This window comes from Phoca vitulina, unplaced genomic scaffold, assembly GCF_004348235.1.
Source record: "Phoca vitulina isolate PV1807 unplaced genomic scaffold, GSC_HSeal_1.0 scaffold1, whole genome shotgun sequence".
Lineage (NCBI taxonomy): Eukaryota > Metazoa > Chordata > Mammalia > Carnivora > Phocidae > Phoca > Phoca vitulina.
The window spans coordinates 85348824-85360970 of NW_022589704.1; positions in this window are offsets into that span (position 1 = coordinate 85348824).

Here is a 12147-nt window from a genome sequence, read left to right on the forward strand (position 1 = left end):
CAGTACTGATGCCTCTTTCCTCTAGTTCTCTTTTATTGTTGTCAGTCAATTACATCAAACACAGTCAAGCAGATGAATATAGGACACACTCAGTCAACTTTATGATGATTTATTTCTCTGCAGATGGCATCGTAAAAGCAAGAGGCCATGCATATGAGTCAAAAGTATGATACTTGCTACACTGAGTCAGTTGGGTGCTGCCCTTATCAGAATCCTGTCACTTAGTAGGACACTGAAGAATTGTTATGGGGACTTGTGGTTGTACTTGATGCTGACCTCAAATGTCAAAAGAAAAAAAAAAAGCTCCCAAACCACCGTTTCCCTTGAAAACTCATATGGAGTTGTTGTTAGTGCATTTTTAAGATATTTATGATGCTCTTTGTTTCTAACTTGTATAATGGCTTGACTTACGAGAAGGTCGAACATAGGGGAAATCGTGAAATGGAGAAGGCTATAGGTAGCCTCCTTCATTCTCTGTCTCCTGCTTCAATTTATCTAGTGTTCCCATACTATTGCCTTTCCAACTATGTATGAAACCTAGTTTACACACACGCTTACACACACACACACACACACTGCTCACAGCCAGGAGGAAAATTTCAATGTGCTCAAGTTACTTTGTGTTTCTACAGGTATGTACACTTTACAGGAGAAGGCAAACAGCAACATATTTGCTGAAATTGGCAAACAATGTTACCAAACCTAGTCTACATTTTTAAAAAAATTTTTTTATTATGTTCAGTTAGCCACTGTATGGTATGTAGTTTTTGACGTAGTGTTCAGTGATTCATTAGTTAAGTGTAACACCCAGTGCTCATCACAGCACGTACCCACCTGAATACCCATCACCCTGTTACCCCCTCTCCCCCCCCGCCTCTGAAACCCCCAGATTGTTTCTCGGGATCCATAGTCTCTCATGATTCATCTCCCTCTCTGATTTCTCCCCCTTTGGATTTCCCTCCCTTGCCCTATGGTCCTCCGTGCTTTTGCTTATGTTCCACATATGAGTGAGACCATATGATAATTGTCTTTCTCTGTTTGACTTACTTTACTTAACATAATCCCCTCCAGTTCCATCCCTGTCGATGCAAATGGTGGGTATTCATCGTTTCTGATGGTTGAATAATATTCCATTTTGTATGTGTACCACATCTTCTTTATCCATTCATCTGTTGAAAGGCATCTCGGCTCCTTCCACAGTTTGGCTATTGTGGACATTGCTGCTCTGAACATTGGGGTGCACGTGCCCTTTCTTTTCACTACGTCTGTATCTTTGGGGTAAATACCTAGTAGTGCAATTGCTGGGTCATAGGGTAGCTCTATTTTTAACATCTTGAGGAACCTCCATACTATTTTCCAGAGTGACTGTACAAGCTTGCATTCCCACCAACAGTGTAAGAGGGTTCCCCTTTCTCCACATCCTCGCCAACACTTGTTGTTTCCTGTTTTGTTAATTTTTGTCATTCTAACTGGTGTAAGGTGGTGTCTCACTGTGGTTTTGATTTGTATTTCCCTGATGGCTAGTGATGTTGAGCATTTTTTCATGTGTCTGTTAGCCATTTGTATGTCTTTTTTGGAGAAGTGTCTGTTCATGTCTTCTGCCTATTTTTTGACTGGATTATTTGTTTTTTGAGTGTTGAGTTTGATAAGTTCTTTATAGATCTTGGATATCAGCCCTTTATCTGTAATGTCATTTGCAAATATCTTCCCCCCATTCTGTGGGTTGCCTCTTAGTTTTGTTGACTGTTTCCTTTGCTGTGCAGAAGCTTTTTATCTTGATGAAGTCCCAAAAGTTCATTTTTGCTTTTGTTTCACCTGCCTTTGGAGACGTGTCTTGAAAGAAGTTACTGTGGCAGATGTCGAAGAGGTAACTGCCTATGTTCTCCTCCAGGATTTTGATGGATTCCTGTCTCACATTGAGGTCTTTCATCCATTTTGAGTTTATCTTTGTGTATGGTGTAAGGGAATGGTCCAGTTTCATTCTTCTATATGTAGCTGTCCAGTTTTCCCAACACCACTTATTGAAGAGACTGTCTTTTTTCCATTGGATATTTTTTCCCGATTTGTCAAAGATTAGTTGACCATAGAGTTGAGGGTCCATTTCTGGAGTCTTTATTCCGTTCCATTGGTCTATGTGTCTGTTTTGTGCCAACCATGCTGCCTTGGTGATCAGAGCTTTGTAATATAGCTTAAAGTCAGGCAACTTGATGCCCCTGGCTTTGTTTTTCTTTTTCATCATTCTGTTGGCAATTAGGGGTCTTTTTCTGGTTCCATACAAATTTTAGGATTTTTTGTTCCAGCTCTTTGAAAAATGCCAGTGGTATTTTAATAGGGATGGCACTGAAAGTGTAAATTGCTCTGGGGAAGATAGATATTTTAACAATGTTTATTCTTCCAATCCATGAGCATGGAATATTTTTCCATCTTTTTGTGTCTTCCTCTATTTCTTTCATAGGTGTTCTGTAGTTTCTAGAGTATAGATCCTTTATCTCTTTAGTTAGGTTTATTCCTAGGTATTTTATGGTTTTTGTTCCTATTGTGAATGGAATTGATTCCTTAATTTCTCTTTCTACAGTTACATTGTTAGTGTATAGAAAGGCAACTGATTTCCGTGCATTGATTTTGTATCCTGCCACACTGCTGAATTGCTGTATGAGTTCTAGTAATTTGGGGGTGGAGTCTTTTGGGTTTTCCACATAAAGTATCATGTCATCTGTGAGGAGGGAGAGTTTGACTTCTTCTTTGCCAGTTTGGATGCCTTTTATTTCTTTTTTTTTTTGTCTGATTGCTGAGGCTAGGACTTCTAGTACTATGTTGAACAGTAGTGGTGAGAGTGGGCATCCCTGTCGTGTTCCTGATCTTAAGGGAAAAGCTTTTAGCTTTTCTCCATCGATAATGATATTTGCTGTGGGGTTTTCAAACATGGTTTTTATGATATTGAGGAATGTTCCCTCTATCCCTATACTCTGAAGAGTTTTAATCAGGAATGGATGTTGCATTTTATCAAATGCTTTTTCTGCATCAATTGAGAGGATCATATGGTTCTTGTCTTTTCTTTTATTGATGTGCTTTACCAAGTTGATTAGTTTGCGAATGTTGGACCACGCTTGCATCCAGGCATAAAACCCACTTGGTCGTGGTGAATAATCCTTTTAATGTACTGTTGGAGCCTATTAGCTAGAATCTTGTTGAGTATTTTGGCATCCATGTTCATCAGGGATATTGGTTTTTAATTCTCCTTTTTGATGGGGTCTTTGCCTGGTTTTGGGATCAGAGTAATGCTGGCCTCATAGAAGTTTGGAAGTTTCCTTTCTGTTTCTATTTTTTGGAACAGCTTCAGGAGAATAGGTATTATTTCTTCTTTAAATGTTTGGTAGAATTATCCTGGGAAGCCATCTGGCCCTGGACTTTTGTTTTTTGGGAGGTTTTTGATTACTGCTTCAATTTTGTTACTGGTTATTGGTCTATTCAGATTGTCTATTTCTTCCTGTTTCAGTCTTGGTAGTTTGTAAGTTTCCAGGAAGGCATCCATTTCTTCCAGGTTGCTTAATTTGTTGGCATACAGTTGCTGGTAATAATTTCTAATAATTATTTCTATTTCCTTGGTGTTAGTCATGATCTCTCCCCTCTCATTCATGATTTTATTAATTTGGGTCCTTTCTTATTTCTTTTGGATAAGTTTGGCCAGTGGTTTATCAATCTTATTAATTCTTTCAAAGAATTAGCTTCTAGTTTCATTGATCTGTTCAACTGTTTTTCTGGTTTCTATTTCATTGATCTCTGCTCCAATATTTAATATTTCTCTTCTCTGCTTGGTTTAGGTTTTATTTGCTGTTCTTTCTCCAGCTCCTTTAGGTGTAGGGTTAGCTTGTACATTAGGGAGTTTTCTAATTTTTTGAGAGAGGCTTGGACGGCTATGTATTTCCTCCTTAGGACCGACTTTGCAGTATCCCGAAAGTTTTGGACTGATGTGTTTTCATTCTCATTGGTTTCCATTAATTGCTTAAGTTCTTCTTTAATTTTCTGGTTGACCCATTCATTCTTTAGCAGGATGATCTTTAACTTCCAAGTGTTTTAATTCCTTCCAATTTTTTTCTTGTGATTGAGTTCCAGTTTCAAGGCATTGTGGTCTGATATCATGCAGGGAATAATCCCAGTCTTTTGGTATTGGCTGAGACCTGATTTGTGACCAGTATGTGGTCTATTTTGGAGAAAGTTCCATGTGCATTTGAGAAAAATGAGTATTCTGTTGTTTTAGGGTGGAATGTTTGGTATATACTAAGTCCATCTGGTACAATGTGTCATTTAAAGCTCTTGTTTCTTTGTTGATCTTATGTTTAGATGATCTGTCCAGTGCTGAGAGTGGAGTATTAGAATCTCCTACTATTAATGTACTATTGTCAATCTGATTCTTTATTTTGGTTAACAGCTAGCTTATGTAGTTGGCTGCTCCCATGTTGGGGGCATAGATATTTACAATTGTTAGATTTCCTTGTTGGATAGACCATTTAAGAATGATGCAGTGTCCCTCTGGATCTGTTATTATAGTCTTTGGTTTAAATTCTAATTTGTCTGATATAAGAATTGCTACCCCAGCTTTCTTTTGAGTTCCATTGACATGGAAAATAGTTCTCCATCCCCTCACTTTCAGTCTGGAGGTATCTTTATGTTCAAAATGTCTCTTGTAGACAGCATATGGATGGATCCTGTCTTTGTTTCCAATCTGCAACCCTGTGCCATTTCATGGGAGCATTTAGGCCATTCACATTGAGGGTTACTACTGAAAGATATGTGCTAATTGCCATCCTATTGTCTGTACAGTCCCTGTTTCTATGGATTGTCTCTGTAAACTTCTGGTCCATATTACTCTTGAGGTCTTTCTTCTTTTATAAAATCCCCCTTAGTATTTCTTGCAGGGCTGGCTTGGTGGTCACATATTCTTTCAGTTTCTGCTGGTCCTGGAAGCTCTTTATCTCTCCATCCATTCTGAATGACAGTCTTGCCAGTTAGAGTATTCTTGTTCTTCTCATTTAGTACACTGAATATGTCTTGCCAGCCCTTTCTGGCTTGCCAGGTCTCTGTGGACAGGTCTGATGTTATTCTGATGTTCCTCCCTCTGTATGTAAGGAGTCTCTTCCCCCTAACTGCCCTTAGATGGCTTTCTTGGTTCTAAGATTTGCGAGTTTTACTATTACATGCTGGGAGGTTGGTCTGTTCTCCTTGATCTTGGGAGGGGTCCTCTCTGCCTCCAGGACACAAATGCTTGTTTCATTCCCCAGATTAGGGAAGTTCTCAGCTACAATTTGCTCAAATGTGTCTTCTAGTCCTCTCTTTCTCTCTCTCCACCCCCTCAGGGATCCCAATAATTCTGACATTGGAACGTTTCATGGCTTTGTTGATTTCTCTTAGTCGGTTCTCATGGATTTTAAGTTGTTTGTTCCAGGCCTCCTCCTGTTCCTTCCTATCAGTTTATCTTCTAGATCACAAATTCGTTCTTCTGCCTCATTTACCATAGCAGTTAGAAAATCTAGTTTATACTGCATCTAATTTATAGCATTTTTAAGTTCAGCCTGATTAGTTCTCATTTCTGCCCTTAGAGATTCTATGTTGCCATTAGTGGTTTACTCAAGCCTAGCTATTGTCTTCATAATTGTTACCCTGAAGTCTATTTCAGACATCTTGCTTATATCCATATCTATTAGGTCTGTGGGAGAGACCATTGTCTCTGGTTCTTTTCTTTGTTGGGAGTTCCTCCTCCTAGTCATTCTGTTGAGGGGTGGTTGAGGGGATGTATGGTGGAAAATATCAACCACAACCCAGGTAAAGTGCACCCTGGGAAAGTTTGGAGCGATCAGAAGCCACCCCCAAAAAACCCCAGCCAAAATGAAACCCAAGAATAAGATTTATGAAGTTAAAAAAAAGGAGGGGCTGAGGAAAAGGGGGGGCTATAATCTCTCAATGTGGGTAAGGTAGGGTGTTTCAGTTCTTACTGGGTGTATTTGTTCTCTTTGTTAGAGAACACTACTTCCCAGAGTTACAGGAAAATTGAAACTGGTATATATATATAAAGGTAGTATTGAATAGGGAAAAAAGGACTACATTGAAGCTTATACATATATATATGTGTGTGTGTATATATATATATATGTATATATATGTATATATATGTATATATATGTGTATATATGTGTATATATATGTATATATGTATATATATGTGTATATATATGTATATATATGTATATGTGTGTATATATATATAAAGAAAAAGAAAAAAGTATAGGTGTTAAACAGTACAAGTCAAAAAGTTACTATGGAATATGTTGTATCAAACATCTAGTTGAAATGATAAGTAGGTAAAAAGAAAAAACAGAAGAAACATGAGAAAGAATTTTTTTAAAAAAAGGTTGTATCTAAGAAATACACAGGCCGTGAGGCAACACCAAGAGCACAGTATACTATTTTCCCCTGGTTTTGGGGTTTTACAGTTTTATGGGGACCCGTGGGTTGTGGTCCTCTTGTTCTTCCAGCTTGTCTTCTGGGGGAGGGGTCTGCCACGTTGTTTTTCAGTCTATCCTGCTTAGGCAGAGTTGCCCTGCCCCCTATTAAGGGGCTGGGCTCCGTGGAAACCAGTTTTTTGAGCTTTTGTTCTCTGGCAGGTTTTGTTCTACTTTTCAGAGGGTCAGAGCAAAGGAAAATGTCTGCACCCAGTCCTGCGCCACAGGGGAGAGAAGTCACAGTCTGCTCCTCTCTGAATCCTCCAGAACACACAGTCTCCCCCCCTGTAAGCCCCACTGAAAACCGAAGCCTCCCATAGGCAGTGCGAGACCCCAGCGATCACCTCAGCGGTGGACCCTGGCCCCCACTTGTCTCTGGCCCCTGTGCCACCAAAACCACAATTGATTCCGGACTGCGTGAGTTCAGGCTGCAGCAGCCGCAGGCCCCTGGGTCTGGCATTTGCCCCTTAAGCTCCTGGATTCTGTTTGAGCGCTGTTATCAGGCCCTTCCCCACCCGCCACCACCGCTCTACAAGCTATTGCTGGTCCCCAGGCACACAATGCTTTTGCACTGGGGTATTACTTTCCAGTGGCTAGCTTCTGGTGGCTCCCTCCCCCTTCTGTTTATCCCCTGATATCTGTCCATGCAATCACAACTCAATCCTTCATAGCTCTCCACTGATGATCTGATCCTCTGCCCTCTTAGAGATCCAGACTATAATCTTACATGTCACACTGATTTCGTAGGTATTCAGAGTGGCTTGGTAGATATCTAGCTAAATTCAGGGGACAGGTTGAAACAGAGTCCCCCACTCCTCTGCCATCTTGCCCCTTATACCCTAGTCTACATTTTTAAGTCAATGGCAAAATGAGGGAAAGAAATAGGAACAAAAGATACATAGAAAGTTTTTCATTATTTTCCTCCATGTTTGGTGAAATATGGCTTTTCCATGATCATGCCAGGCCAACACATTCCCCCAGATCCACTGATCACTTAAAACACACACACACACACGAATACTGATCCATGACAGGAAAATAGTGTTTTTATAAATCATATACATCTCTGAATGATTTATTAAATTTTACTATTTTAGAGCAAAGTTAGGAATTCTACCTGAACCAAACTTACATATTAGAAAATATTTTAAATTTAATCTAGTGGGGGGGGAAGCATTTGTAACAGGTATGTGCATTTTGATTATTGATTTATGTAGTTAGGAAATTCTCTGAGTGGGAGTGGGGTAGACTTCCACTGCATAAGGACATTTTTTTCTAATTTAAGAAAGATAAAAATGGATGAGCCAATTTATAAAAGTTCTGGTAAACTTTAATAGAAATGCTGGTGTAATTTTGGAGAAAAAAATAGATTATCTGCAAAATTAAAACTCAATGCTAAACAGGCTGAAAATATAAAAGAGATAATTGAGTTTAAATATAAAGAATAGCATAGCAAAATGCTGTAGAACTCATCAAATAGAAAAATCAGAGTCCAGTCAGAAACTTCTGCATTAAACGTACACGAGCATATGTAAAAATGCATTTAAAAACTATAAAGTCCACAACAGAAAATATAAGGGTCAGTAGCTAAATGTATAAATGTTAAATTAATATTTAAAAGTCACGAGGGTCAGCAAGATTTGTGTATCTTATATCAGGGACAAAGGTGGAGCAAATTTTTCATAATATTGTATTTATTCAATTAGATGTTCTGAAATTATGTCTTATTTGTCAAAATGATGGTGCAATGGATAATTATATTTTAGATGACCTTTACAGGAAAAATATTTTTAAATGGAAACTTGGTGTTTCTCTGAAATTTTCTCTTGAAATTTTAATCAATCAAAATGTGGGAGAAAACTACCTAGAATATTGTTTCAGTCTTCCACTTTATTGGTTTGTGAAGATCCAGGCTAAAGTTATCCATAGCACACAAATGATTGTCATGAAACTTGTCAGGAAGCTCAAATGCAATGCCAATAGTAAATCTACATTAAACACTACAAAATTTGGTTGGATACCAATCAGCTTCACAGAGACTTAGAGTTGATCCTGCATTTAAAAGGGTGACTAAAAAGACAATAACAATATGGCACTTAATTATATTTGAATCACAAGTTTTAATACTCTCTTTGTGAGTTGGCCACTGGAAGCTCAGGGACCCCAATTCCAGCCCTCAGGATAATTAATGATGGCAGTTTTCTTTTTTTTTTTTTTTAAGATTTTATTTATTTATTTAATTGACAGAGAGAGAGACAGCGAGAGATGGAACACAAGCAGGGGCAGTGGGAGAGGGAGAAGCAGGCTCCCCTCCGAGCAGGGAGCCCAATGCGGGGCTCGATCCCAGGACCCTGGGATCATGACCTGAGCCAAAGGCAGTCGCTTAACGACTGAGCCACCCAGGCGCCCCTGATGGCAGTTTTCTTATATCTACTTGCTGATGCCGTCTGCTGCACGTGCTGTCTCACTAAGATAAATGACTTAGCCAATTGCAGATAAAAATGTTTTCCATCAGAGGTAGGCTGTGACACTACAATGGAAAACAAGCTCAACCTGACTTTATGAATGGTAAAAATTTCCTTGCCAGAATGTGCAATGGTAGATGATATTGTTAATATTGATTTTTATCCATACAAGGGTAACCATGTCAACAAGATCAATTCTTTTAGTCACATCTGTTGTTGTAGGATAAAAAATATCTACTAGCTGCCAAAACTGAATTTAATACCACATTGTGGTTTAAATTTTAACTTTAGCCCATCAGGTTTTAGTTTTTTTAAGGAGAGGTAAGAAGTGAAATATTGATGATTTTTACCCATTGCAATCAGCCAGGGTTAATGTGCAATTACACGGAAAAGACTGAAGTAAACCAAGATTTAGGATTATTTCTATAGAAAGTGATATCCTTGGACTGGAGTATCTGTCATTATTTTTTTTTCCTCTACACCCTGGAGAATTTAGGTTAGTTGTGAAGAAATAAACACATTTTAGACAAAAATTAATGATAAAATTTTAAAAAATTGTACTTGCAATGCTCATGAATAAAATTTTGACTTTTAAAGCATGAAAAGCAAGACATATATGTAGATTATAATGGTAATTCAATACACTATCTTTTTATTACCATCAATAATGTCATCTGTCATTATTCTGTGCTGTTCCCTGTTACTTTCATAAAAGTTATAGCAAGCCATAATAATATTCGGATTTTAACTATTTTTTTCTCTAAAAGCATATTTTTAGTTTCAGAAGACAGAGTTGTTTTTAAAATAATCTTTGCTTATTTGTTTTTATCTAGCAGTGCCTAGCATATCGTGGGCAATTAAAGCCATTTTTGGAAAAAAATTAATGAGTGCATCTGCAAAAGTTTGTGATGTGCCATAATGTACCCAACCATTGTTCTTTGGAAGAACTAAAGTGTCCATTAACCTAAATGCAGATGATTTAGATAAAAAAACTAAATATTCAGTGTACAAATACTTGTGTACATTTGATTGAGGCAGAACTTTCTATGTGTGCTGACTTTGTTGCTGTTTTTTGACTGGATCAGAAGGCAGAAAGAGACAGATGATAGAAATGTTTCTTTTCTTTAGAATACTTAGAATGTATTAAACTACATTAAACTGTATTGTTAGATTGCAGAGATGAGAGTTTTTATTGAAAATGACTCAGAGGAAAATGCAGATTCTGGGACAAAAAAATGAGAATTGAAGAGACAAGCTTTTGGTTGGGAGAATTTTTCTCTCTGGGCCTCATAATAATTGAACCTAGAAGAGAGTGTTCCACTGCTTTTCTGATAGTGAGAGATAAACTGACCTTGCTACTTGTAAGCAAGTTGTCAGCTAGAGTGCTACACTGTTAGGGAATCCCTGAGGGTAATCCCGGGCCAGTGAGCTCTGAAATAAACCATGGATTAGCAGTTGTAAATAGCTGCTGATTGTATCCCCCTTTGTTAACTATGAACTTTCAGTTAAATCTTTTTAAAATTGTGATTCATTCACAATTCTGTAGATGGAAATTTAGGGTAGGACTTATTTAACTCTTGTACCAAAATGGTAACATGGAGGTCTGTGCTTTCCTCATACCCATATGCTTTCAAGTTCATTGCTGCAATGGGCCAAAGGATATGGGGTCTTGGAGAGGGACCAGGAAGGTAAGGCAGTCATGCAGGCTGGTGTCCATTACTGTTATTTACAGCAATGGCAGCTACAGCAAGAAGCAGAAGAGTAAAACCATTAATGTCTATTGAGTGCTTACTCTGTTCTAATATAATGTACCAATTCATTTAATTATCCCAATACTATGAGGTAGTGCTATTATTAATATGCCAGTCATGAATGGAGAGGGACTGTGGCTGAGTCATCACAATGTTGATATTAATAGGTAAGACACATTTATGTGGATTCTCATTAGTTGATCATGACCATCATACTCTCTATTGGTGAGGGTTCTTTGGGAGAGCTTGGAGGCAAGGGTAGACTAGAACAGAAAATCATGGAAAGAGCTTCTATTAATCACTAAGACTTGTGAATTATCTACTTGGATTAGAACATCAGTTTTCCAAAAAGTTAAGAGGTCCAAAGGACTGTGTCTTAGTTGTTAAATACTCTGTACGTCCTATACTCCCAGGAGCTTCTTTGTGAACTGCTCAGCAGAATAATTATTAACACATAACTAATAATTATTAAATTATTGTGAAATGATTTGCCCCAGCATAATTTATCTTTTACCTCCCAGGGCCTTCCTGAGATGTATGTACCTTGTTGATCAATTCACCCTGTGTCTAAGAAGAAATAGGCACTAGATGCTCTGATTACTCCATTTTCAGCCATTACCACATATCAAAAACCAAAAAGAAATTACGGAGGACACTTGAGCCTCAGGAGTTCCTCTCTATCCCCTCTCCTTTCTTGAATTGGTTTAAGAGAGAAAGGGAGAGAGACTACTTCACTTTTATATTGAAACTCTAGTGTTAAAACTGGGCTACATAGATCTATTTTCTATAGAGTATTTGTAGATAAAAGAGGAAGAATGAAAGAGAATGATAGTGACAAAAAGGGTTCACTATCTGGAAACATGACTGTCGAGGATAGATAACTGAGCTAGGATACAATGTAGTTGGAGGGATGATTCTGACTGACTTTATTATTGACTTCGATTGTTGTTGTCGAATGGATTTGGCAGTGATCTCTATTGATTCTTAAGGTGGCTTAAGACTAAGCTTTAGTTATGTTTCAGTATACATCCATAAATCCATCTATTTATTTTCATTTTCTTGGTATTTTATCAGGGAAAAAAATGTGCTTATTTTCTGCATGTGATGAACTACTTTAACCCTTCATAAGTAATTTCAAGTATTAATAATAAACAAATAAAAGCATTTGTTTCTGAAAGATATAAATATCAACCAGCAGGCACTAAAATGGGAATCATAAGGGACATTCTAAGGTTATTAGGGTAAAGACTTAATGGAGCAGAGAATTCATAAACATTCCAGGATAGAATATGAAATGCAAAGCTCAAGTTGACATATCTATTGTGAAGCATTTTGTTTTGAACTTAATTCTCCAAGCAAACATAAAATATTATAGAGATTTTTAAGGACAGATGATATATACACAATAAAAACATGAAGTATCATCTAATTATT